This window comes from Ochotona curzoniae, unplaced genomic scaffold, assembly GCF_017591425.1.
Source record: "Ochotona curzoniae isolate NIBS_2020 unplaced genomic scaffold, NIBS_Ocur_1.0 contig_2599, whole genome shotgun sequence".
NCBI lineage: Eukaryota > Metazoa > Chordata > Mammalia > Lagomorpha > Ochotonidae > Ochotona > Ochotona curzoniae.
The window spans coordinates 10,932,651-10,960,500 of record NW_024465520.1 but is presented as its reverse complement, the minus strand read 5'-3'; the positions used below and the strand labels follow the sequence as shown (position 1 = coordinate 10,960,500).

The 27,850-nt window shown below is 40.5% G+C and overlaps 1 protein-coding gene and 1 pseudogene across 2 annotated transcripts in view; one reads left to right on the top strand and one right to left on the bottom strand.

Moving 5' to 3' along the window:
- Nucleotides 1-27,850, top strand: part of PLCH1 (phospholipase C eta 1) — a 197,626-nt gene that overhangs the window by 69,980 nt on the left and 99,796 nt on the right. The gene's annotated exons all lie outside the window — the stretch shown is intronic.
- LOC121152702 lies at nt 262-27,486 on the bottom strand (annotated as a pseudogene).

Below are 27,850 nucleotides of genomic sequence, written 5' to 3'. Positions count from 1 at the left end.
AAAAAAAACAAGATAGGAAATAAGGTGATAACTAGGGAGGGAAAGAAAGGTAGGCAAAATGTATTAGTCTCTTAAAACTATACTTGAGATATATGGAATTTGTCCTTTTATATAAATGAAAAGTTTAAAAAAAACTTTTTCATGATAGTCATTTCTGTATCTAATTAAAACAAACCCCATTTATCTTTGCAAGATTGGGACTGATGCAGAGTTTTTTTTTTTTTTTTAAAGTCCATAGGTCTTTTATTTTTCTTTCACTCATTATGCTGTGAATTCGTAGGGAATGGACTCCAGCAGCTCTGGTTCCTTCCCATTGGTTCTGACAAAGTGGGCTTCTGGGTGGGGCAGGCTGGAGCATTAGCTGAGCCCAGGTACCTTTTCTTTGGCTTCTTTCTTTTTCTGATCATTTTTCTTCACTTGTTTCAAGAAACCATCTTGGCTCTTAGCATGTTTCATTTTTCTTCACTTGTTTCAAGAAACCATCTTGGCTCTTAGCATGTTTAACATGCTTAATACACACATTTATTTTCCTGCCAAGAATCTTGTCCTTGACTTGTTTGTTACAGCATGCTGGGTAACACTGTAGACTCTTCCAGTTTTGCTATAACATTTATGGGGCATTCCTTTTTGAACAGTACCCATTCCCTTGATGTCTACAGTGTCACCTTTCTTGTAAATGCGCCTGTGTGTGGCCAAAGGAACAACTCCATGTTTCCTAAAGGCCTGGAGAACATGGCACGGGGGCCTCTCGTTCTCTGTGTTCTTCATCTTGGTGAATTACTGGAAGATGGTGGCTCCGGCCGAAAGGAGCAGGGTTAGGTTATAACATGTTGAGTATCTGTGCTATTTGGGATATTTTCAAGAAGATATGGGGATTCTTCAAAAAGATCAGAGAAATATGTTCTATAGATAATCACGTGCCTATTTTTATACCAAAAGCCATATCTTTTAATTTTGTTTTCCAACAAAGGTTGTGGAATACTCTTATTTTTTTTCCCCATTCTGTCTCAGAGGTCATCATGGGAAACAGGTGAGATCATTTAAGGGAAGGGATTGTGGAAGTTGTGAAGCACTATCTGGATGGATTGAACTCCTCTTTCATCACTTGGCTTAGAATCCAGGGGCTATGTACTGTTGCAGTCACAAGCTGTACCTTATGAACGATAAATGAGAGATTTTGCTGTACTTTTTTGCCAGTTGAATTCTGCAGGCTGAATGTCCCTGCCACCACAATGGCTTCAATTTAACCTCTAAAAATTGGAGCTTGCTTGTATCAAAGAAGAGAGGAATTTTAGAAGGTGATTCTTTTTCCTTTGTCCAAGTATAAATACAGTAATCCACAGCATAAAATATTAAATAGGACTCACCATAACATCAGGAGTTGAATTTCCTTTCTTAGAAATTCTCACCTTTCTATCACAGGCTTATTTCAGATGTTTTTGGCCAAGTGTCTGAGATACTGTTTAAGATGCCTACATCCCCTGCCAGAGTACTTGGGTTCAATGTCTGGTTTTGACTCCCATCTCCCGCTGATAGGCACACTAGGAGGCAGCAAGTTTTGGCTGAAGAAGTTGAGCCTCTTCCAACCACATTGGAGACCTGGACTGAGTTCTGGGCTGGTGATTTCAACCAGGCCCAGCTCTACGTGTTAGCAGACATAGAGGACAATGCATAGGAGATCTCTTTGACTCTGCTTTCCAAAACTTATTATTTCTATTGTATACTTTTTGAATTCAGTGTTTTTGGACTTATTAAATTCACTTCAATTGTTTCTCAAATTGTGGATTAGATAGCTCTGGACTCCAGAGACCACAGAAGGAAGATGGCAGGGCTGTGGCACTGAGGGGGTGCCTTCATGATGTCTTTCATTTTCTCTCACTTTTCTTTGTCCCTGTCTTGATATAATCAAGTCTGTGATTATATTCATATCTGTCTAACATTGGCTGTCTTCATCCAGGGACTCCATTTTATCTTTGGAGTACAAAACCAAAAGTACATGCTCAAGTGATGGAAATGAGTTTGGGATGTGATCTTAAGCTGCCTTTCGTTTTCACCCTATGATAGTTGGGAACTGGGCAGGACTGTCAGTATACAATATGCCACTGGATAGTTGGATAGACGCAGTTAAAGGAAAGAAAAATTATTAACTGACCTTGACACTTGATTATCACATATTCCTTTATTCTTTAATCATATATTTGTTTTTTTTTTAACATATACATATTGAACATGGCATCTATACCAGATACTGTTATTTTAAATCAGGGAAATATAATGCTGAGAGAAATCAGGTATGATGTGGTAGTTTGTTGGAAATTACACACTACCAGACCTTATGTATGTTTGCAGATTCAATGAAAAGTACTGCAGAGTATAACTATTAGAATGAGTCTGAGAAATTCACGATTAACTTTGTATATTTATGCAATGGCCATAGACATTTTATTATCAGGTGTTTGTATCATTGCCTCCAAGGTAATAATTGCTTGTTAATTTTGACAGTTTTCTGAGTAAGGAATAAAAGAAAAAGTTGACTAGCTAATCTGGCTTGGAGTAGCTCAAGAGAATTCAGTTAGAAAGCAGCAGCCACACAGCATCTTCCTGATGAGTTGCTGCTGGCGGAGGGAACCTGTGACTGTGAATGTCTCCAGAGCTCTGCTGAGTCTGCTCTGGGTGTGGGGACTGGTAAATCCTCTTAGGAGAATGACCCAGGAGGCCAAATTGCAATGACTGCTACAGCCTAAATTCACTAGACTCATTGCAACTGTATTTTTAAATAAAGCTGCTCTGAATTTTTCTATTTTTGTAGTAATTTAAAAAGTTATTTAAAGGTGGAGGGAGGGGAGAAAAAGAAGAAGAGAAAATGAATATCTTGATCTCCCATCTACTAATTTACTCCCAAATGTCTGCAACAGCTGAGGCTGGGCCATGTTGAAGGCAGGAGCTTGGGAGCACAATCCAGATTTCTAGATGAGTGGAAGAGACCCAGTCAGGGAAGTTGGAGTTGAGAGTCAGATTTGGACACCCAAGTAGCTTCACCACTATACCAAATGCCTGCCCTATATTGTCAGTTTTGTTGTTATTTTTTTAAAGATTTATTTATATTTATTGGAATGGCAGATACACAGAGAGGGGGAGAGACAGAGAGGAAGATCTTCCATCCCTTGATTCATTCCCCAAGTGGCTACAGTGGCCAGCTAGAGCTGCGTTGATTCGAAGCCAGGAGCTCTTCTGGGTCTTCCACATGGGTGCAGGGTCCCAAGGCTTTGGGTCGTCCTTGACTGCTCCCAGGCCACAAGCAGGGAGCTGGATGAGAAGTGGGGCTTCTGAGATTAGAACCAGGGTTCATATGGGATCCTGGTGCATTCAAGGCGAGAATTTTAAGCACTAGGCTACTGTGTCAGGCCCTGTTGTGGGTTTTTTTGTTCATATGTACTCTCTGATTGAAGGAGGCTAAGTAAAGACTTGGCTATTAGGAGCCCATCTCCACCGTCTGCCAGGGTGGGGTCTTACTATTATGCACATTGTTTCAGAACTAAGTTCAGGTGTACATAACATAAAACTAAATACAGTTTCTTAAAACAGGTAGAAATTCATTCTCTTACTCCAAAAAGCTGAGAAAAGGCAGCCTAGAACTGGTGTATTAGCTCTCTGATCTTTCATTTATAAGCTTTTGAAAATATCTTTTTGGATAACCATTATGAGGATTCCTAATAGCTATTGGAATAATTATTCAGTTGTGTGGTGTAAGGGAAAGGGCTGTTTCCCATCTCTGAGAAATGGTCATTGCAGCTCCAACTATCAAGTTGACGTTAGGATAAGGGGAAGGGTCCATAACAAAACATTGCTCTGTGGATGCATGGAAAAGTTATATTTTTTCTTTTAAAGATTTGCTTATTTTTATTGGAAAGGCAGAGAGAATATGAATGAATGAATGAATATGAATTTTCCGCCTGCTGGTTACTCCCTAAAGGTTTGAACTGACTGGTGCTGGGCCCATTTGAAGCCAGGATCCAGGAGCTTCTCCTGGGTCTCCCATGTAGGTGCAGTGTTTATGGACCTGCGCCATTTTCTGTTGCTTTCCTAGGACATTAGTAGAGAGCTGGATTAGAAGTGCATCTGCTGGGACTTCATCTGGGGCCCATACGGTTTTCTGGCACTGCCGACAGAGGCTTAGGTTGCTACACAATGTGAAGTACATAGTTACTATGTGCTTATAAGGAATAGATGGAGAATGTAATTTGTGTAAGCCAAAGACAGCTGTCTTAGGTAAAATTAAACCTCATGTTCTTTTTTTTTTAAATTTATTTATTTTAATAATCTTAGGTGATTAGGGTACAAAGGGTCAAGTGCTACAGGGTGAAAGTGGGTAGTACCATTGTTTCCACGCTAATATGATCATTTTTCCCTGTATCTGGGGTTACGGGAGTAACAAAGGGAAAAGCCCCACCTAACCTCCCACCCATCCACGATCCCCTGCTCAGTTTTGAGAGTTCATCAGTTCTGAATTGCTGCCAATCTCACAGTTCCAATCACAATGAAACCTATTCAGAGTCCACTGGCTGACAGTCTCTTGATGGTTGGGGTTCCAAGATCAGCAGTTCAGTTGGAGGGATCTCCAAAGAAACTTCATCTGAGATGATCCCAGATCTGATTCTTGAGTGAGTTTGCTAGTACAGACTCCAACACCGTTCGTCACACCAATCTGCTTATGCACATGCTGGTCGTTGCAATTGCTAGGTCCATTCTGTTTCCAGCCATGTCTTCCTCGTGAACCAACTGGTGTTGTAGTCCAGATCTATCCTACCCACTTCATACTTGGTCCTCATGCAAACCAGTTGGAGCTGCAGCCTAGTTGGGGCGACTCTCCATAACCCCTGCCAGTTCTGCCCCCTACCCTGGTTCCCATGCTTGCCAGTATGTACTGCAGGCTTGTCCAGTCTGTCCCACATCCCATTTAGCTCTCGCACATAAACCTCATGTTCTTTTACTTCTCAAGTAGGTTGACTGTGGATTAATATCTCCCTTTGCTATCAATAATGTAGAGAACCCACAAATAAGAATTTTCAGAACAATGCTCATTTAAAAAATATTTATTTTATTGTTTTATGATACAGGTCTATAGTCTCTGGGATTTCTCTGTCTCCTCAAATCCCTCCTTCCTGATTTCCCCTATGTTGTTATGATAGTATAGTCCTTCGTAAACAGTCATAAGTCCATCACTCTGCTATTTAAGTGTATCCTGACATTATAGGCAGGAACAATGAATGGCAGAGAGTCCAGCATTCTATTGTTGAGATATATTTAACAGTTTCATTGAGAATTCATTTTTGATTTGGAAGTAGAGATGCATACCTACATCATTGTATCTTCACATCTGGATATGATAATCTCTATTACACAATTGCTATACATCCCCTTAAATGAGAAGCCATAAAACAGTGTTTAGCCATCGAGCCTTTGCACCGGGCCCTCAGTGTGGTTTTTATTTGTACTTCTCTAATAGGCTGAGCATTTTTGATTTGTCTATTAGTTATTTGAATTTGTTCTTTTGAAAAGTGCCTGCTCAGTTCATTTATCCATTTCTTGACAGTTTTTTTTTCTGTTGTTGGATTTCTGAAGCTCTTTATAAATCATGGGTATTAATCTATCTATTATGTAGTATATAAAGATTTTCTTCCATTCTGATGGTTGATTCTTGGCTGCATTGATCCTTTCCTTTGCTGTACAGAAACTTCTTAATTTGATATAGTTGCATTTATTTTGGCTTTGACTACCTGTGTTTTTGGTGCATTTTCTGAGAAGTCTTTGCCTATATCTGGATCTTGTAGAGTTCTGCTTTTGTTTTTTCTCTAGTAGTTTTATGGTTTTTGAGTGCAAATTTAGGGCCTTGAACCACTCAGAGCTAATTTTTGTATAAGGTGGGGGACTGTTTCTTACTTAAGCAAGTGGATATCCAATTGTCTCAGCAACATTTGTCGGGGACCAGAACATTTTTCCTTGGTTATGTTCAGTTCTGTTGTTGAAGTTCAGTTGACTGCACATGCATGGCCTCATTATTGTGGTTTCTATTCCGTTCCATGGATCTTCTCTGCTTTTGTACTAGCGTCAGACTGTTTTGATTACCATTGCCCTATAGTATGTCTTCAAATCTGTAAGTGTGATTCCTCCAGTTTTATTTTTATTCAGTAAAATAGCTTTGGCTATTTGTGGTCTCTTGTGTTTCCAGATGAATTTTTATATCATTTTTTTCCAGCTATGAGAAGAATATTGCCAGGATTTTGATAGGATTCACACTGAAAATCTGTATATTACTTTGGTGATATCTACATTTTGATGATGTTGATTCACCCATCCAGTTTCTTTATTCTTTTAATGTCTTCTATTCTTTTTGTTCTTTTTTTTACTTTTTATAATTTTCATCATAGAGGTTTTTCACATCTTTGATGAATTTTTTCACAAGGTATTTAAGGTTCTTTTCTGCTATTTTGAAAGGGAGTGTTCTTACAAGTTCTTTCTTAGCCATTGAGTTGTTTGTGTATACTATATAAAGACCATCAATTTATGTTTGATTTTGCACCCTGCTGTCTTGTTAAACTCTCTTATCAGTTGCAGTAGTCTATTTATTGAGTTTTTTGGTTCTCTTATGTATAGAATTATGTTTTCTGCTATCATGAATAATTTGACTTCCTCCTTTCCAACTTGAATTTCTTTAATTTCTTCTTCTTGTTTTAATAGATCTAATAAGGACTTCCAATTGTATGTTGAATATCACTGGTAAAAGTGAATATCCTTCTTTGTCTGGAGATCTTACAGGGAAAACTTCCAATCTTTCCCTGTTTCGTGTGATGCTGGTGTTGGGTTTTTCTTATATTGGTTTGATATATTGGTTTGATTATGCTATAGAATGTACAAAGTAATACACGGTTTTAATGTGATCCTAATCAAAGTCCCAACAACAAGCTCACCCATACAATTTTGATGGACTTAATTGATCTCTAATAGACGCATAATATGATTTTTTTCATTAATACAAGGAAACTTCTCCAGGGTTGGCCACAAGAGAAACTTGTGTAAATGAAAAACAAATCCAAATCATACCATGCATTTTCTCAGACCATCATTGATGGAACTGGAGACCAATAAGTCAAAATACCCTGGAATATATGCAAATACTCTGAGACTGAACAACATGCTGCTGAGTGAACAATGAGTTGTAGATGAAATTAAAACTGAGATAAAATTTGATTGAAACAAATGAAGGCATTAACACAACACGTCAAAACTTGTGGGACACAATCAAGGAAAGGAGAGGAAAATTCATTGCATTCAGTTCCTACACCAAGAAACTAGAAAGACATCAGCTAACCATGTATCTGAAAGAGCTAGAAGAATAACAGCAAAATAATCCCAAGATCAACAGAAAAAAAGAAATAAATAAGAGCGGATAAACCAAAACAGAGACCAAAAGAACAATACGTAAGATCAAGGAATCAAAGAGCTGGTTCTTTGTAAAAATTCACAAAATAGATACTTGACTAACTCAACTAAGCAACAAAAGAGGGAGAAGACATAAATTAATAGAATCAGAGAGGAAAAATGAGGTGTAACAATGCATACCTTGGGCATACATAAAATAATCAGGAACTATTATAAGCAACTATATGCCAGCATGTCAGGAGACCCACAGAAAGTGGACAGATTTCTTGACACATACAGTTTACCAAAGCTGAATCATGAGGTAATTAAAAATCTCCATGGACCTATAACCAGGACAGAGATTGAATCAGTAATTAAATCCCTCCCAACAAAGAAAATCCCAGGACCGGATGGCTTCACTGCTGAATTTTACTAAGCATTTAAAGAAGAACTTAACCCAATCAGGTAGTAATGTTTGAACCATGTTCCTACAAAATGCAATTTGGTAAGTGAAACTAAAGTAAAGTTGAATCTTTGTTTATACAATTTCCTCCAACTCCCATTTTATAAAATGAGTAAAAATAGCATGAGCAGAATTATCTCCTCATGCATTTTCTTACATTTTTGTTTATACTTGAAAACAGTTAACAAAGGACACCAGCAATATTAATAGGGAAAATCCACGTATTGATGGTACTTGTTTGCTTTATTAATGGGTTCGCCAGCTTTCCATTATGAGGTTGTCACTGATGTGTGTGAAGTTGTTAGAAATGTGTGTTCTTGAAGAGCCTATGTTGTTTCCCATAAAGAATGGTTTGATATGTGTTTCTTTGCTCCCTAATCCCTTGGTAGGCCATCCTGCTTTGATTGGGTTCCTGTGCCATGCAAGTGGTAGATATGTTTTGCAACTCTGGGTGCCACAGGACTGTTCTGTTGAATTTCATTTGATATAGGATGACTTGGGGCTACTGTATATATTTTAAAAGCAGTTCACATCATATTTATTGAGAGGCTGAGAGATACAGATGAAGACAGAGTGAGTGTGTCCATCTTTTGATTAACTCCCCAAAGGGTTTTGATCACTCTAGTTGAATGGGAATTCAGATTTGGTCTCTCTTGGGTGGTAGGAATCTGACTGCTTGGGCCATTATTGTTGCTTCCCGGTATGTACATTAGCAGGAAGCTAGACCTAGGTGATGGAGTTGGTTGTTTCAACCCCCACACTCTGATGAGAGATGTGGTTATTTTAATTGGTTTTGTAACAACTAATGCCATCCCTATTTTTTTAATTGATCCTCTGTAGGAGTTTAGAAAAGAGCATAAGAATGATGCATTACTTAAGGCTCTCCAGAGAAACAGAGGCTATAGGGGTTATGTGGCCAATCCTTTATATATTTTATGCATGACATAAAAATACCTCTAAAGTGAGATTTACTATAAAAAGTTGGCTCATATAATCATAGGGACTGGGAAGTCCCATAGTTTGTTGTCTCTAAGCAGGAGACCTAGAAGATCCATCGTACAGATTAGAGTCCAAGCTCAGAGGCCTATGACCTAGTTATATTAATGATCTAAATCCCAATTCAAGGACAAGAGAGCAGGGTATCACCAGCTTAAGCAGTTAGGCAGAGAGCCAGTACGGTCTTTCTTTTGTTCTTGTCAATCCCCAAGTAGGCTGGGTGAGGCCTGTTCACACTGGGGAGGGCCATGTGCTTTGCTCAGATGCTAACATCTGCACACACACACCCACGAAATTATTTAACCAGTTGTCTGAGCATCCTATGGTCTAGCCAGGTGGACATAGAAAGTGAATCATCACAAGAGCCCCTGGGACTTCTTTCAATGAATGAGACCGTGGAGGCAGCATGTAAGAATTCACAGTTTGGGGCCTAGTGCCATAGCCTAGTGGCTAAAGACCTTGCCCTACACATGCTGGGGTCCCCTATGTGTGCCGGGTTTGTATCCTGGCCACCCTGCTTCCCATGCAACTCCTTGCTTGTGAACTGGGAAAGCAATCCAGGATGGGACCCTGCACCTGCATGGGAGACCTGAAAGAGACTCCAGGCTCCTGGCTTCAGATTGGTGCAACTCTGGGCATTGTGGCCATGTGGGGAGTGAATCATTGGATGGAAGATCTTCCTCTCTGTCTCTCCTCCTCTTTGTATATCTGCCTTTCCAATAAGAAAATGAATCTAAGAAAGAAAAAGAATCCACAATTTATCCTGACTTTTTGTGGTAGTTAGATTTTATTATACCAAGAAAGTGATGTTTTTTTTTTTTTAAAGATTTATTTTTATTGTTTTTTCATTGGAAAGGCGGATATACAGAGAGGAGAGACAGAGAGGAAGATCTTCCGTCCGATGATTCACTCCCCAAGTGAGCCGCAACGGGCCGATACTATGCCGATCCGAAGCCAGGAGCCTCTTCCGGGTCTCCCACGCGGGTGCAGGTTCCCAAAGCTTTGGGCTGTCCTCGACTGCTTTCCCAGGCCACAGGCAGGGAGCTGGAAGGGAAGCGGGGCTGCCGGGATTAGAACCGGTGCCCATATGGGATCCCGGGCGTGCAAGGTGAGGACCTTTAACCACTTGCGCCACCGCGCAGGGCCCAGAAAGTGATGTTTGTAAACTAAAGTGATGGCTGCGTCGTGGGAATTAGTTCAGAGTGTTCATACCGGAACCTCCTCTCCCACTTCTAGCTGTGTGACCTCAGGGAAGTTATTTAGCTTATTTATGTCTTGGTATCTTCTGCTGTAACAAGGGGTAACAGTCAATATTTGTACATGCTTCATAGTGTTGTTATTATGCCTACCTGATTTTATTTTGCCAAATACTGTGAATCATGCAACTGTGGGTATCTGTCAGATGTTCAATGAATGTAGTTATCTGTTTTTATTATGTTAATGCTTCTACTACTCTTACAACTGGGAAGTGACACTAGAATCACTTTTTCTCCCAGAAAGTCAAACTTTAGCACCTGGTGAGTCTGTATTAGTGGCATTTTCCTTTTTTGACTAATTAAACAGGATTAATTTCTGGCCTAGTGTTTACCAACTTTTCTGCCAGAAGGGCAGTTAGGTTTCCTGGAGGAGTTAGTGTGAATTTTAATGAGCAGATGTTTCTAGAACTGTTTTAGAAAGTAGAGGACATTCTCCCTTACCCCCAAAATTTTGGCGACAAAAATTTGGGGGACCAAGCATATTTAAGGAATATTTGTGTTTATTATACAGTGAGAAATATGTGACTGTAACATTTACAGATGTTTAAATCTGAGAAAAAAAAGATGTATGAAGCCAGGTTATACAATATTTTTTAAATTAAAAATATGAATGATAAATATCAGAGCCAGTGAAACAATAATTAAAAGGTGTTTATTTCTGTGGTTTGTGTTTAGCTTTAAAAACCAGTTTTAAAAACATGTCTAAGGGCTGGCATTGTGATGAAGCATTTTAAACTGTTACCTGTGGCCCCTGTTACAGTGCCAGTTAGAATTCCCACTGCTCTACTTCCAATTCAGCTTCCTGCTAATAGGTCTGGGCAAAGCAGTGGGAGACAGCCTGAGTGTGGGCCCCTGGCACCCATGTGGGAGGCCCAGATGGCAATCCAGGCCCCTGGTACAGTGTTTGCCCAAGCAGTCATCTGGTGAGTGAGCCAGCAGATGGAAGTATGTGTATGTCTCTCGCTCTATCACTCTGCCTTCCAAAAAACATTTAAAAATATCGTTCAAGAAAGAAAAAAACAAAACAAAAAAACACAACAATCCACCACCACAAAACCATGTGTTTCAGGAGATACATCAGATACAGGGCTCAGCAGTCCTAGGGAGCTGAAGTTCTTCTTATTGCAGCATGATGTCACTCACCATCCACTCTACTTCACTTAAGCTAACGCAATATTTAGTTGTTACCAGAATTGTGGAGAACCCTAGATCTTTTTTTTTTTTAAAAGATTTGTTCATTTTTATTGCAAAGTCAGATATACAGAGAGGAGGAGAGACAGAGAGAGAGGAAGATCTTCCATCCGATGATTCACTCCCCAAGTGGCCACAATGGCCAGTGCTGCTCCAATCTTCCTCCAGGTCTCCCACATGGGTGCAGGGTCCCAAGGATTTGGGCTGTCTTTGACTGCTTTCCCAGGCCACAGGCAGGGATCTGGATGGGAAGTGGAGTTGCCGGGATTAGAACCGACACCCATATGGGATCCCTGTGCATTCAAGGTGAGGACTTAAGTCGCTAGGCCATTGCACTGGGTCCGAGAGCCCCTATATCTTAAAGGATTTAGAAAGATTTTATGAAATGAACAAGATGTCTGCTACGAAGTATTACCTTATAAATTCATTTGTGGGAATTTATTTCATGGTGCTTAGCAGAAGAGCTAAAACTTTTGTGAAAAAGTGCTGGAGATTGTTAGTAAAAAGTAGCAGTAGAGGGACCTTCTCCAGGTGAGGAATAGCACTGTTCAATAAAAGCCAATCCCTGGGGACCCAGTCTTTAGTTCTAGTAATTTAATTACATAATCATGGAGATTTAAGAGGAACAGTGGAATAATTCATTGGTGTTGGAGTGACAAAAGTTTGAGTTTTCAGATAATGTTTGGAGATGTTGCATGAAATGTGCACTTTTGAAGAGAAATCACACATTTAAAAAAATTCTTCCAGAAAGTTAATGTTGTACATTGGCAGTAGATGCTGCTCTGGGACTGTAGGCTATTGAATTACTACAAAACCTTCCCAAGTAGAATCTTTGTGCCATGCCATCCTGTTCTCTATTCTCAGTCAAGGTCTGTTTATATGGCCGGTTATCCCATCATAGGGCGCACTCTGTAACACCCTCTTGTGGCATACAGATTCCTTGAAGCATCTGTTGCTAACGTGTAGTATATTTTTTCACTCCAGTTTAATGTTTGTGCCACCCTGCTGTCTTATTACCCAGGTACGTTGGCTATCAAATCACCTCAAGGATGGCCAGGCTTCAGGAGAGATTGAAATAGGCGCAAAGGTCCCCCGTGCTGCTCCGCTGTGGTCTCTGTGGTGCTTCCTGACCTCTGCCCCATGCTCTTTCTCTGCAGGCTGCCATCCTGTGCATTCTGTGCTTGAAAACGGTCATGCTTGAAAATGGGCATGCTTGAAACTTGAAATGGTGCATGCTTGAAAATAGTCACCAGCAGGCTTCTGGTTTAGATGTCTTCTCTGCCTAGGCAACAGAGCTGCAGCCTGGGTTGTCGGGTATCCAGCAGGTTCCTGGGAAAGCAAACCAGATGTGCTCTTCTCATGGCTTTTCCCTTTAGCCATACAGAGGGACACTTGGGAGGCACTGGCTGTGAAAGCAGGCTGCCTTTTTACAAATGGGACTGTTCAAAGAGCTGACAGGCAGAAGGTCAAATAATCAACTTTTGATTGATCCTCCTGACACTTCTTCCACACTGTATCCAATTACTGTAATCTAGGATGTCTTCTGGCAGACTTGGGCTTTCCTGTCTTGGTTCCGAGGACTGTGATTGCCATTGACTTAGTTTACTTATTGGGTGTTCAGTGCAGCCAAGAACTTGTCTTTCCAATTGGATTATTTGTTGTATGCATCTTTTCTATTTATTCATTTAACAAATATTTATTGATTATCTAGACTATTTAAGATGTTATAATAAAGATGCATGGAATGCACTCAAAGTCTAGCTTACCATTTTGGGAAACTAATACTGCATCCATAAGCTGCTTTTGCTTGTTCAGGATTATGACCCTTTAGTCATTAATATGGTCTCTCGATCCTGTTCCAGTATTATGGCAGGCAGCCAAATCCTTTAACCATCTGCTTGTACAGACGCCTCTGATTTAATCAGAGGTTTTTTACTCATTCTGCTTAGAAGTAGCTAACCAGGAGAATAGGCATATGGAAAACGCCAGAATCTTCCTTCAGCAATGTTGCATGACATTATGAGCCTGACATTAATTAAATAACAGGAGATTGCTTTGTGTAATCTGGGAAGCTGGAGGCTTTAAGATTATGAACATGGCAGCTTGCCCAAATCATTTTTAGAGTTGGAGGTAGCTCAAAGTTCAAGACTTCACAAATAAACACTCACATGCAGAGAAAAGTCATAGCCTAAATCCAAAATGAATTCACAGCTGGGTACTTTTGGAGAAAGAAGGGTGAGCTTTGTTGGCAAAGTCAGTTATTCAGCATGTCCAAAGTATATGTAGCAGAATCTCAAAGGAAAGGAGTCTTAACTGTCTTCTGCCAGGCTTAATTTTAGCTCTAATTTTTAGGAGGGGTACTTGTGGGGGTGTGGGAATTGTTGATGGTCTGTAGCATTTATAAAATTCAATGATGGGAACTATTACAGGTATTACACAATGAGAATATTCCTTGGAGTTATAGTGTATGAAAAGCAGGAGATTCCCTATAAAGAGATCAGTAGGTAAACCAGCTGGCTGAGTATTTGAATGCATACCTGGTTGTAGCTAGGAAGAGGGCATACTTCAATTTGTGTCCCCGACATGGAATCCTTAAGAGTCATTTGAAGGGTTTGCCATGATGTGACTAATGTCAAATAAATAAGAAAGTGTCAGCTATGACCAAATGCTAGCAGGTAGTGATCTTTAAGCAAGTTCTAATTAGAGAGCTAGGTTGAAATTCTGTTGAGCACTCCTCTTTTGTGACTCAGGGATGTCAGGGGAACTTTCACGAGAAGTGCCGTGTCAATCCATAAAGAGCCCCACTTGGATGCATTCTGAGATTGTGTGTTTTTGAAGCTGATGATTCGAAAGATTATTTTAAATCCACTGAGTAAACACTAGAGTAGGTGAGGGGTTAGTTGTTGAAAAATATGTGCTTCTGATGTATGCTGATTGTAGCAGAGGTGATTTCCCGAACTTCTATATTAGCTATAGAACTGTCCTGTTCTCCGTAAAGTGGTTCCAGAATACTAATGAGTTTTCTATATAGGGGAATAGTAATAATCTGTGGGACTACATAAAATATAGAGGAAGATTAAAAATGCTAATTGAATGTAATGCTTTCATGTATGAAGGGCAAGACCTGCATTTGAATTTACGTGTCAACAATAGGATCTTGATCAGTCTAAAGGTTTTTCTCATCTGCTGTGAGGTCCAGACCTAACCATTTTTCTAGTAGTGCTGGCCAGGCTGATTTCATAAACAAATTTTCTCTACATCCTTTACATTTTTAAAAAGGGTGTGTTTATTGATTTAAAAGACAAAGTGATAGCAAAAGAGGGAGAGACAGAAAGGTCTTCTAGCCACTGTTTCACTCCTCAACTGACTACAATAGTATGGGCTGGACCGGACTGAAGCCAGGAGCTTGGAACTCGAGCGAGGTCACCCCGTCTGCCATCAGGGCCCGAGTAATTGAGTCATCATCTGCTGTTTTCCCAGGTACGTTAACAGGGTGCTGAGCAGCACTCAGGTATCAGATGCCTGTGTTGCAAGTGGTGACTTAACCTGTTGCACCACAGTACTAGTCCTTTACTTCCATTTAACCTGATTCAAGGGCTGGCAAACAGAAGAGTCTGAATTCTTCTGCAACTGATTAGCCCATAGAGGATGGGCTCTAGTTGAGGCTCACTTGTTAGTCCTGGTGTTATTTTTAAAAGTTGTTTTGCATTCAGATTTATTTTATGGTAGTTGAGACCTTGCATTGACCTCTGCAATTTGAGGCCTAAAGAAGGTGGGCCGGGTGTTTTGGGAAGTAGCTGAGATTTGTTATGACAGGTAAACGTCAGATATAAATTACTTTATGTGTGTTATATATGTGAAAGTTACAGATTGCACGGGGGACAGTCTGTCTTTGGAGAACAACTCTTTTATTGTTTATTTCCAATTTACAGTCCATCACAGATGGATAATTTTTGTTCAATACAATAAAAGTGAATTACTAAAAATAAAGGCACAAAAATGCAAGCTCCAATTTTTTTCATAGTTTTAACAGATATAAAATTAATCTGTCAGATTATTATAGAAATATTTAAATTCCTTCTATTTCTAAAATTAAAAACACCTTAAACCCATCACAAGAGGTTTATAGATGGCATAGGTCTGTGATTATACTATGAAACACCAAATCCAATTATTTAAGCTTAAAAAAGGTAGTCATGCCAAAAGTTCCCTTTTAAGAAATATCCCTAGATTGTATTTTATCTTGATGTAAGTTTGCTATATTAATATTTTTCCTATCATCATCAACAGAAAGATACACAACATATCTTCCTTTCTTTTTTATTGTTAACAGAACTTCAACAGGCCAACTTTATTTGAGGAGTCCAGGTTATCTGCTTCTTCCCAGTGAGTCTAGATCAGGAGGAGCGTTCTGGTCTCCTGATGAATGTGTGATGTCAGTGACACAGTTCAGACTCATAGGATATGAGGAAAGTTGGGCACTTCTAAAAAGACTTTTCTTTGAAAGAAGCTGCAATGAACAATTTGAGAACATGGTGCCTGGAGCTGCCACAGCCATCTGGCTGCCTATCTGTTCAGGACGATGCGAGTTGAAGCATAGAAGAAACTTAAATTTTCGGTGAATTCTTGTGCTGCCAAATAATCTAACATTTTATTATTTTCCCTTTTTATTATATGGGATGAAAATTCTAAGAAGTGATTGTTAGTTGAACTTTGTCTTAGTTGCCACCAAATCACCTACATTTTAATTTGCAAGTAGTCCACTATACACACTATTTTAATGAGTTCAATTTATAAGGAAAATCAGTCATTGTATAAAGGATTAAAGATTCTTTTCCTGGGTCTGGTACCGCAGCCTAGCGTTTAAAGTCCTCACCTTGCACGTGCTGGGATCCCATATGGGCGCCGGTTCTAAACCCATCGGCCCTTTTCCCATCCCGCTCTCTGCTTGTGGCCTAGAAAAGCAGCAGAAGACAGCCCAATGCCTTAGAACCCTTCACCCACATGGGAGACCCAGAAGATGCTCCAGGTTCCTGGCTTTGGATTGGTGCAGCTCCGGCCATTGAGGCCACTAGGGGAGTGAATGATAAGATGGGAGATCTTCCTCTGTATCTTTCCTCCTTTCTGTATATCTGAGTTTCCAATAAAAATAAATCCATTTTTTTAAAAAAAGATTAATTTCCCATGCAGTGGTTTACCCCCAGGCATAGCTTTTCATCAGGTGGTAGCAGTTTGACTTGCAGGCAAAAAGCCTCCATGGAATAAACCAAGCTCTGTAGGATTTGCAGGTCAATCCATACCTTTAAGAAAGAGTATAGGTCACAAAAAACAAGGTGGATTGTGGCTGGAAAGATTATTCTGTTTTGAAACACAGGCATTTCTAATCTTTGGAGTAGAGGAGGTTAAAGTGAGTCTGAATCTCGTTTCTAGTGTTGAAGGGAAGAGCCCAAAGTACATCATCCTCTTGGAGGAAGCTGTGGGGTTTGGATTTTCATTGACTGCAGGAAGCCTAGATGGAAGATTGCACATTCTGTTCCCCTCCTGAGCACTCTGTTCCTGGCCTTTAAAGTTTACTTAAATGCTCAGAGTAATGAAGGGGGAAGCTGCAGGACTTGTGAAAGTAGGGACCTGGGGATACAAAGGAAAGTCTTAACAGGCATGTGGGAGACTGAAGTGTGTGAGATGTGGATGGTAGGGAAGAGGCAGATGGGGGCTAAACGAGGACATATGCAAATGCATCTGGAACATTTTCATTTTTAAATTTGCATAATGAATTACACTTTACGAGCCTGCCATCCTTACATTTTTGATATTGTCCTTAGCACATTTCTAATATTCATTTAATATTCAGCCCATGAAAGAGATGACATTGTCATGGCCAGTTATAGATGAAAGTCCAGGGAAGTTCAATAGCTTGCCCTAGGTCGACAGCTTTGAAGTCCATTCTTTTATCATTGAATCTCTCTGACCATATGGAACATCCAACTCTCTAGACAAGGACGGAGGAGAGCATCCCAATCCTTCATGCTCCTGTGCTCCACTCTGTCATCTGAAGAAGTATGACAGGCACAGGTGGTTTGTGGCTCCCTCTCTTTGCTCCCAGTCCTCTCTTTCTTCTTGGTACCTTTGTTGCTGGACTGGATTTGGTTTTGGGTAAAGAGGGTTGGTCTGTTTGAACATCTCCCAGGCCCTTCTTGAAGCAGCAGTTGGGAGAGAAGAGTTTTCTTCAGCTTGCTTTCTGGAGGCCAGAATTACTTGCCCTTCAGGTGTGTGTCCTGGAGTTAGCTTTGCCACTGGTCTACCTGGCATAGATCCTTTCCATCCTAATTTAATCCTTGCTTCCTGCAGGTGCTCAGTAACCAGTCCTACCATGCACTCTTAGTGCTTGGGACTTGTAGGCCTATGGTTTCAGACCTCTCATTTGTGAGAGCCCTAAGGCCATAAAGAAAGTGTGCCCAAATCCCCTTGTGATTTTGGGAAAAGCAGGTCGTCCTGGGCAGTGCTTACTACTTTCTGATGGTCTTCAGTAGGTGGTGGGATTGAGCACCATTTGCCTTGCCTTGTGTATTTCTTCCTTGGAGGAGCTATAGGCAGGCTCTTTGGTTTTACAGCACAGCGCTCCGTGCTCTGTGAATTGTTGTGATTCCAAGAATTCATGTTGATGACGTTTTGGAATACTACTTGAACTTATTTTAACATTTAAATTAACTTGAGGTTGGCATGTGTGATTTCTCTCCATCCGAGGTCACACAAGAGCAGTATTGGGAACATGGGTTCCAGCTTATAACCCCTTATGTGAGTGTTTAACTTAAGTAAAATGTGATTGGTGTCAGGAAGCATTTGTCATGATTTTCTACAGTTAAGTTAGTCTTTGATTTATTCGTCAACTACTTATTGTCTGTTCACCTTGCCAGACATTGTTAGGTGTGGGAAGCAGTGCTTATGTTATAAACAGATGAAATGTTTATCCTCATGGAATTTACATTCTAGTAAGAGATAATAAAACAAGCAAATGTATGTGCTCTGTATGCATACATGTTATGTGATAAGCGCTGAGAGGAAAAGACATGAAGGAAATGGAAAAGTCATTTTGTTTTCAAGGAACATTTAGACAGATATGAATAGAGGGGGAGGGAGAGAGAGATGTGCAAAGAGAATGAATATGAATGAGAAGGCACAGAAAGTAACTCTTGGTCCCTTCAGCAAACAGGGGCAATAGCCCAGCTTTCTACCCTCACATTTCCTTCCTCTTGTCCCCTCCAGCCTCTTCAGTAGAACTGACCACGGCGAAAGAGGCCAACTTAGTGTTCTCCTGACTTAGAGAAGTCAAGTTACAGAGTCTGGAAGTGGTTGGGTAGAACCCTGCCCTCCCCGGCAGTGTCAGCAATAGAAGTGAAAATAAGCTTTTTGTTTCTGGGGGGAAAGTGTGATGTATGCATCCTAACAGGATAGAGCATGAGGGGTGACCTGGAAAATCTAGCAAGTTAGAAATGAATCTTTTATTAATGTGAAAAATGCAAAAGGATATTACTTCCCTACTATGATTGCCTTGAGCCTCTATCATGTTAAAATTACAGATCAAGTACAGACTGACCTCTTCAATTAGCTAAGAAAGGATTCCCATGAGTCAGAGTGCAACTTTAAATAAGCCTAACCATGTATTCGTCATTAAAGTAACAACCATATCAGTGTTTGTCCCTTTTACAATATATTCCTTTAGAAATCTTTTCTATGCCAGGAAAAATCTCTGTGATCAATCATGTTAAAGTGCATACATGGACATGATTTCATGCACACAGTTCTAACTTAGTCATCTCCGTATCCAAAGTGGAGAACAGAAAGTTGTTATTTGAAAGCTGCATTTTGGACTGGGAAATAGTTAATCCCCAAGGACAAGTTGCTGTCCAGGTGATTTGTTCATGGATACAGTAGTGCTCTGTTGGGTAATAGATACTAGATTCAGTTTCCCTGCATAATTCCTGATTCAAGGTTAAGAATACTACTTGCTTTAAAAAACAGGAGTCTTCTTTCCAAGTCTCCTTGCACCCCTCCTCTCAAACATTCTTGTTCTTGTATGGACAAATAGTGTATTAGATAGTTTGAAAAGCAAATAGATTTATTTTCACAATATTACTTGTAGATTAGAGAGAAAGGAAGGCAGAAGAAGGTGAGTCCTTTGTAGCCCTGTAATCCAGAAACAGCCACAGTGGTCATTTTGGTCTTTTCTCCTTTTATCATGACACATATGGCTCTACAGGTGTAGGGTTGGATCCTCACCTTTGTGTGATTCTTTAGTGCAGGATTCTGAACTGCAAGGATGGAGATGGTAACAACAGGCTGGAATGGCCTGTAACTACTATGATCAAGTCTCATTAAAAGCCCAAGACTGTGCTAAGGATTGAAATATGGAGTTGGAGAGGATATTTTGGCTCAATAAGCTTCTAACACGCTTGGGATTTCACTGTTCTCTGGTCTCATGAAACATGTTCAAGTCAAGTTCTTCCTTATTGGCAGAGGCGATTAGCATGTTGAATAGTATTTTAACGAGTTGTTTTGTTTTTCACTATTTGTGTTGATTCCTCAATCCCTGCATTTAAATGACAAAAACCCACTCACCCTGAGAAAGCTACAAGTCAATTCCAAGTTCTTATTCATGAGATACTCATAAAAACATTTTTTTTGGTGGCCAATTTGTAAGAATTGGGGATCTCCTTTAGATCTCTTCATCAGAAGCCACACCTTCTTATTAAAACAATGAATAAAGGTGTATGGGGGGGGGGGTCTTAGGGCTAGTGGTTAAGATACCTGCATTCTTACCGTGTCTGAATGTCAGTCCTAAATCTGTTGCTTGTGAAGCAGCACATCATGATTCAGGTAATTAGATTCTATTCATCTAGGTGGGAAGCCTGGATGAAGGTTCTAGATCTTGGATTCTGCAGGCAGTTAAGAAGTGAAGAAGAAATGCGAGCCCTTAATCTAACTTTCTCTGTCTCTCACATACTAAAACAAAAACTACATAAATGCTACATTGATTGCATCATGGAGAAAGGAAGTTGCTGGCAGAGAGAAGTGGTAAACCTGGGTTGTATTTCATAAAAGAGTCAAGATTTTGTGGCAGTTGGGGAATGGTAACTTCTGTGTTAGGAGTTCAAAAATTAGGGAGCTGTGTAGCCATCTATTAAGGTGGGAAAGTTGGTTTATGACCTACTTTTTATAATAGCTGGGCAGTTTTATTGCCTGTTAGGGGAGAAGGCAGGAGGGTCAGAGAGACTGGCTTCTGCTTTTTTCTCAAATGTCAAAGTGCTGTATTTTGGAGCAGTATATCGTAATACCACTCTACTCTATAGCATATGTCCCAATCTGTAAATAATAAAACTCAAATAGAATAATGCTGTAAGTATTGTTTTGTAAGTTTTCTGTTCACTTAAAAATATATCTTAGACCTTATTTTTTTTGGAAAATTTAGATTTATGATATTCCTTTTAGTGACATGCTATTTTATGAGTAAGCCATAGTTTACACAACAAGTCCTCATGATTAATTAGATTAGCTTCTCTCTCTCTCTAAGGATTTATTTCTTGTGGGCCAGTGTGTTGGCATGCATGCTAATCCTCCACCCTGTAGCACTTGTATCCCTTATGGGCACTGATTCATATCCTGACTGCTCCACTTCTGATGCAACTCTCTGCCTGTGTGCTGGAAAAGCAGTGGAGAATGACCCAAGTCCTTGGGACCCGGGACCCCTGTGTTAGACCTGGGAAAAGCTCTTGGCTCCCAGTTTCAGATAAGTTCCACTCTGGCTGCGGTGGTCATTTGGGGAGTAATCTCCTGGATAGGATCTTCTATAAATCTGCCTTTCATATAAAAACAAATAAATCTTTTAAAAAATATTTATTTACTGAGTCAGAGATCATCTGTCTGCTGGCTCACTGCTCAAATACCTGCAGTGACAAGACTGGACCAGACCTGGGCAAAACTACGAGCCAGGAGCTCAGTTTGAGCTTCCTACATGGGTGATGGGGACTCAAGTGCTTGAGCCATCACCTGCTGCCTTCCAGAGCGTGTTAGTAGGAGATTGGAATTGGAAGTGGCCCCAAGATTTGAACCCAGGCATGCTGCTATGGGATGTAGGCTTCCAATAAAGAGTCTTAATAGCTACACTCAATTCCTGGCCTCCTCTGGTTTGTGTTTTAATGGTTAAAAACAATGTGGCAGTGATAGATATAAAAACCTATCTATGCTTACAGTTATACTTCATTATGTCAGTGCATCCAAAGGATAAATCTCTGGAATTACTACTGCAAGGTCAGAATGTGTATTTATTTTAAATTTAGATAGTGCTAAATTGGTTCAAATGATGCTACCTGATTAATAATCATATCATCAATCCTTCGATGGATTCACCTCACAGTGGTTTATTTTACTAAAAATGTTTATATCATGTGAAATATTTAATTTTTATTAAACAAATGTATCCTATTTGAAAGGAAGAGGGGGAGAGACCGATGTCCCTCCCATTTGCTGTGTCTGCATCAGCTGTACATGTGCCAGTCCAGAGCCAGGAGCCAGGAACTCATTCCAGGTCTCTGCCACGGGTAGCAGGCACTGCAGTACTCGAGCCACACCTGCTGGCAGGTGTGCATCAGCAGGAACTGGAAAGCTGGATTCTGAGCTTGAAAGAAGCCTGGTTGTGGAGTTGCCTGTGGAATGTGGAAATCCTGGCCACTTTACCCTGCACCAAATGCTTACTTCTGACTTTTGGCTTTTAACCATGAGTAACATTGAGCAATTTCTCCTGTTTCCATTGCTTACTTTTGTAAATTGTTTACATCTCTTTGGCTATTAGATTTTTTTTTCTTGCAGATTTGGGGGAGCCCTTTATTTATCATAGACAGCGATTCTTTTATGCATCTCTACAAGTATTTTTTCCTAACTCTTTGTTTTGCATTTTGGTCTTCATTGTTTTAAAGATTTATTTATTTTTATTGGAAAGTCAGATATACAGAGAGGAGGAGAGACAGAGAGGAAGATTTTTCCGTCCAAAGGTTCACTCTCCAAGCGGCTGCAAACAGCTGGAGCTGAGTCAGTCCGAAGCCAGGAGCCAGGAGCTCTTCTGGGTCTCCCACGTGGTTGCAGGATCCTAAGACTTTGGGCCGTCCTGGACTGCTTTCCCAGGCCACAAGTAGGGAGCTGGATGGGAAGCAGGGCTGCCGGGATTAGAACCGGCGCCCATATGGGATCCTTGTGTGTGCAAGATGAGGACTTACCACTAGGCCATTGTGCAGGACACCTTGGTCTTCATTTTTATATGTCTGGGTATTTTTGTATGCTGTGAAACTAATATGGCTCTTGTTCTCAGCCTACCTCACATGGTGTTGTCTTCTAGAATGGATTCTAAGAGGACAGACTTCGTTACATGGTATGGCTTATATTTACAATTAGGTTATAGTGTCTGGATTCTATGTCCTGTATACCATTGTTCTATCAGTGTGAAATATGACAGATGCTCCCAGCATCCAGTGTTTCTGACCTTTGATTGTTGTTGATCAGGCTGTCAGGTAAGTTTTCTAAAATGCCTCCCTCAAGTCTACTTTCTTTAGTAGACAAGATAAAGAACGCTTGCTGGTTCTTTATCATTGGCAGTTCTGCTTCCAGGTGAGGCTTCCTACCCCTATGTGTAGATCAATTTTGCCTTCCGTCTCTTGATTGATACCTAACACTCCTACTTTCTGTAACACTGCTTTGTGTCTCATCACTTCTCTGCCTCTTAGGCTTTCCATGAAATATTTCATCAATCAGAAGGCTGTCTTGGATTCCTTTCTGCCTTGTTTGCACTTGATCTGTGATCAACCTCTTACTGCTCAGTGTGTGTGTGTGTGCGCGTGCGCGAGTGTGTGTAAAAGTATTGAAAATTTCCGGACTCCGACACTGATGATGTGTCATAACCAGGAGTTACGGTTTTAGGTCTTCCCCCCTTCCACGAGGATCAATGATTTAGTAGCACATCTGCACTGACTACATATGTATCTTTGGTCTTAATAAGTTTTATGCTTTTCATCTTTTCCCCCCATTTTTAAGTTTGCCAACAGTGTTTTTGAAATGGCTTGATGATCTGTAGTACACTGATTTGGGATAACAGCTCTAATCAAAATGCCACAAATAGCCTGTGATGAATGCTCAGCTTCTCAGTTATGCTACTGTGGTATTTAGTTTCTATTTTAAGGGAACTTCAGATACTAAGAGAAAGGTCTGGAGAAAGATAAAGGGTCTTTGAAAAGTAAACCTGAGAAAATTCTTTCAGGCATATCCCTTGCCATCCAGGGGGTTTATTTTTGTGCAATTTCTTTAGTTTATTTTTTAATTAAACAAAACATCTGTTGCAGAAATGTGGCACCTGCTTAAATGCCATATGACTTGATTCCTTACTGGCTGCTACTGCAAGTGTCAGGCTTTCTCAGCACAGCAGATACTGGTCGTCTGAGAGCCTGGCCCCTGTCAGACCCTTCCCCTCAACACAACAATGACTTCATTTGCAAGTTTACCTGGGTCGGGGTGACAGGCTGGAGGGGAGGTGGTGGTTTGTTTTTCAGGGTGGCTTATGATGCTACAATAATGATATTTAGAAGAGGACACAGGATCTTTGATCTTCAATTTCTGTTATTTGATTTTTTTTTTTTTTTGCATGAAAAGCCTTAAAAGCACACAAAATTAGGACCTTTGTGGACAAACTTAAGACAGATTACATGGAATCAAGTCTGTTTTGGAACTTTTTTCATTGATGTTGTCTTGACAAAAAAGAATCAATGCCTTACTTAACTCAGTAGTTAGTGAAGGAATATGGGCTCACATGTAAGACTTGGTAGCTAGTGGGAATGTATGAGTTTGTTGGAGTGCAGGATACTCTCTTTTAAAAGTAAATGTAGGAGGATGGTGGAAAAAAATATTCAGTTGATTTAAGAAATAAATTGGGGATATTGGCTCTGTGGTGTAGTGGGTTAAGCTATCCCCTGTAGTACCTGCATCCCATAGAGGTTCCAGTTTAAGTTCCAGCTGCTACATTTCCAGTCCAGCTCCCTGTTCGTGGCCTGGGAAAGCAGAAGAATATGGTTTAGGTGCCTGGGTCCCTGGCACTTACTGAGGAGACCCATGTGAAGTTCTTGGTTTTGGATAGGCTCAGCCTTGTCTATTGTGGCCATCTGGGAGTGAACCAGCAAACAGACGACTTTTTTTTTTATTTCTCTCTCACTCACACTCTGTCTCTCCTTTTCTTTCTGTAACTCTTGACATTCAAAATAAATAAATAAATCTTTAAGAAGTTAGACAACCTTAATGAATAGTTATTCCTCACTATATTTAGTGTCCTGCAAAAATATCCTGTTATGGTCTCCCAATGAAACTGTTGAATTTATCTGGACAGTAAGATGCTGGATTCTCTGCATGGTCCATGCCCGCAATGAAGGAAGCATGACTGGTTATGAACTGTACTACTGTAATAATATGGATGAATTCAGTATGGGGTGAGGGCTTGGGGATGGGTTGGAGGGATCCCAGAGCCTATGAAACTGTGTCATAAAATGAAGTAATAATAATAAAAAAAGATTTATTTGCTTTTATTTGAAGGGTAGATTTACAAAGGGGAGAGACAGAGAAAGGTCCCTCTGTTGGTTCACTTCCCGCAGGCTGCAATGACCGGAGTGATCTGATCTGAAACTGGACACCAGGAGCTTCTGCTGAATCTCCCACACAGGTGCAGGGGACCAAGGACTTGGAACCATCCTCCACTGCCATCTCAGGCAATAAGCAGGGAGCTGAATGGGAAGTGGAACAGCTGGAACAAAAACCAGGGCCCATATGGGATGCCAGTACTGTAGGCAGAGGTCATCATGCCATCCAATTAAGTTTATTTTTTAAAAATGTTTGTTTGCTTATTCGTTTGAGAGGCAGTGAGATAGCCAGCTTTCATTTGCTATTTCAACAGGCAAGGCTGGATCAGGTCAAATCTGGGAGCCAGGAACTCAGTCTGAGTCTTCCATGTGAGTAGCAGGGGCGCATGCACTTGAACCATCACCTGTGGCCGCTCAGGATGGGCCCTAAAAGGAAGCAGAGCCACAGTCACAGCCAGGCACTCCAAGGGCTATGGCTGTCCCAACAGGCATTCTGTCTTGCAAATGCCCGTGTCCTCATGTGGTTTCTTACTGTTCAAAGGTATGACTCTGGGCAGAATGTGAGGTGGGATAACATGATGATTGTTCATTAGGTTTCAATATAGAGAAACATCTCTGTGTTCTACTTAGTAACTATGTGCAAATTAGAACAGCCCTTTCATTGGGCAGCCTCCAAGGGGACGAGACTTTACACCGAAACGATGGATAATGATTATTTATATATCCAGATAAAAGATTAGTTATCCTTTAATCCTTACTGAAAGTGGGTTAGTTCATACCTTGTGGAGGAAAGACTGCACTAGTGTTCAAATATGTAGCCCAGCAGAAGGTTTCTGCTTTCATTTAAGTGCCTTCAAATCAAGGCCTAGTGCTGAGTGGTTCCTCCTGACCATCTGCTAATCAAACGGCATGAGTGGCAACAGTACTGAGAGCTGGGAGAATTTTCTGGTCTTTATTAATTATTATTATTGTCCGTGATACTGTTTGGTAGGTATAGGGACTCTCTCTTCCACTTCTTCTTCCCTTCCCCTTCTCCACCCTCTTCCAACTGTTTTCCCCTATATTATTACAATAGTATAGTTCGTCACTAACAGTCACAGGTCCAGCATTCTGTTACTTTTAGAATGCAGATGCTCAGATCTAGGGATTTCTGGAGATGTGTTCTCTGTGTTTTGAAGAAAGCCTAAGAATCAATTGTTGCTTTAGGAGAAGTTGTATTTGTCCAAGATGTCTATCTCCTAACACTTTTTTTTTTTTTTAGCAGCAATTCATTTTGATCCAATCATTGGAAAATAAGCTCATAGTTTGAAGTTAATGTGGGGTTTGTAAAACTTTAAAAACTACTTTTATTTGAAAGGTAGAAATAGAGAGGGAGGTGGGTAGAGGCAGGTCTTCCCTCTGCTGGTTCATTCTCTGATGACTGCAACATCCGGGGCTGGTTCAGGATGAAGTCAGGAGCCAGGAGCTTCATTTGGATGTGGAGCCCAAGAACTTTCTAGGGACATTAACAGGGAGCAGGATCTGTAGTGAAGCCTTCCAGATTGGACTGGCACCCAAACTGGGTGCCAAATTTGGGTGCCAGTTTTGTAGCCAGAGGTTTATAGCACTATGCTGGCCCCAACTTGTTACTTTAAAACACACCCAATAGAAATATTTGTATGCCTTGGTAAGGCAATTCTTGGGAAACCTAGAGAAAATGTTTTTCATGGCTTTAGGGATGGCAGAATTTCTGATACAACTGATTAAAAATTGTTCCTGAAGTACCAAGAAATGGCCACAAAGTTTGGGAGTGAGCAAAAAGTGAAACTTGCCTTCTAGTTGCTAAGGATAGACATTGAGTTGTAATTTTTTTAAATTCTATTTTTGACAATCTTTAATTTTTTAAGGTGGTGAACAAAGTTTTTAATAATTGATTTAAAATAATCATGTCTAGCACACATTAAGTGGGGAAAGAAAGTACAGAGAGCAAAGATAATTAAAAAATGCACCAAGTAGTCTCATGATGGTTCTCAAAGGCCCAAATGTCTGTTCTCTGGAATCCACTTTACTCTCCTCCCCCCAGTCCACCCTCCCACTCTATTTTTTCTGAACTCTGTCCCTTATTTTATTACTGTTCTTTATATACTGCTAGCCTCTGTTGTCATTCCCATGCAGTAGTTTTACTATGACACAAGGTTTCTAAAAGCTGTAACTGGCTTGTTACAGACTCCTAGTGTTTGGTAGAAAGATTTTAGGACCTGGTAAAGCAGATTTGTTACTTTCGTAAACCGGAAAACTAGAGTCAAGACTGCTGAAAAGACTTACCGGTGGTGAGCCAGTTAGTAGTTGAGAAAGGACACTAACCCCTCCAAGCCTAGGGCATGCTGCTCTGGGACCGAGAGTCCTGTTTAAGGCCCTGGCCCTGCCATCCCCAGCTTCAGGACTTCAGACTAGTTTGTCTGAGTCTGTTCTTCAACTTTGTGAGGAAGGTAAAGTTAATTCTCCCTGCTTACCTCATGAGCGGTTACCAGGAACAGGTGAGACGGTGTGAGGCAATTTACTTAATTCTGGTCCTATGGCAAGATACTCGGGAAACTTCAGCAAGCAAACCAGTAAACAAAGCAGATATACAGCCCAGCCCAGAGACTGAGATTTAGTTGGTAAGTGCTGGCTCTTGTGAGCACCACGTGTAAGAAGGTCTCCAGTGATTTTCATGTGCAGCCAAGATGGAGAAACCTCCCAGATGGCAATTCCCTCTGAACCTACAGGCTAAGGTTTAGTGTGGCCTCAGCATTTGAACCCTCAGGTGTCCAGGACAGTGTCATGACAACAGATCATTGGTGGATCAGGGTTTGTTGACCTTTCCTTTAATATTGTTCATT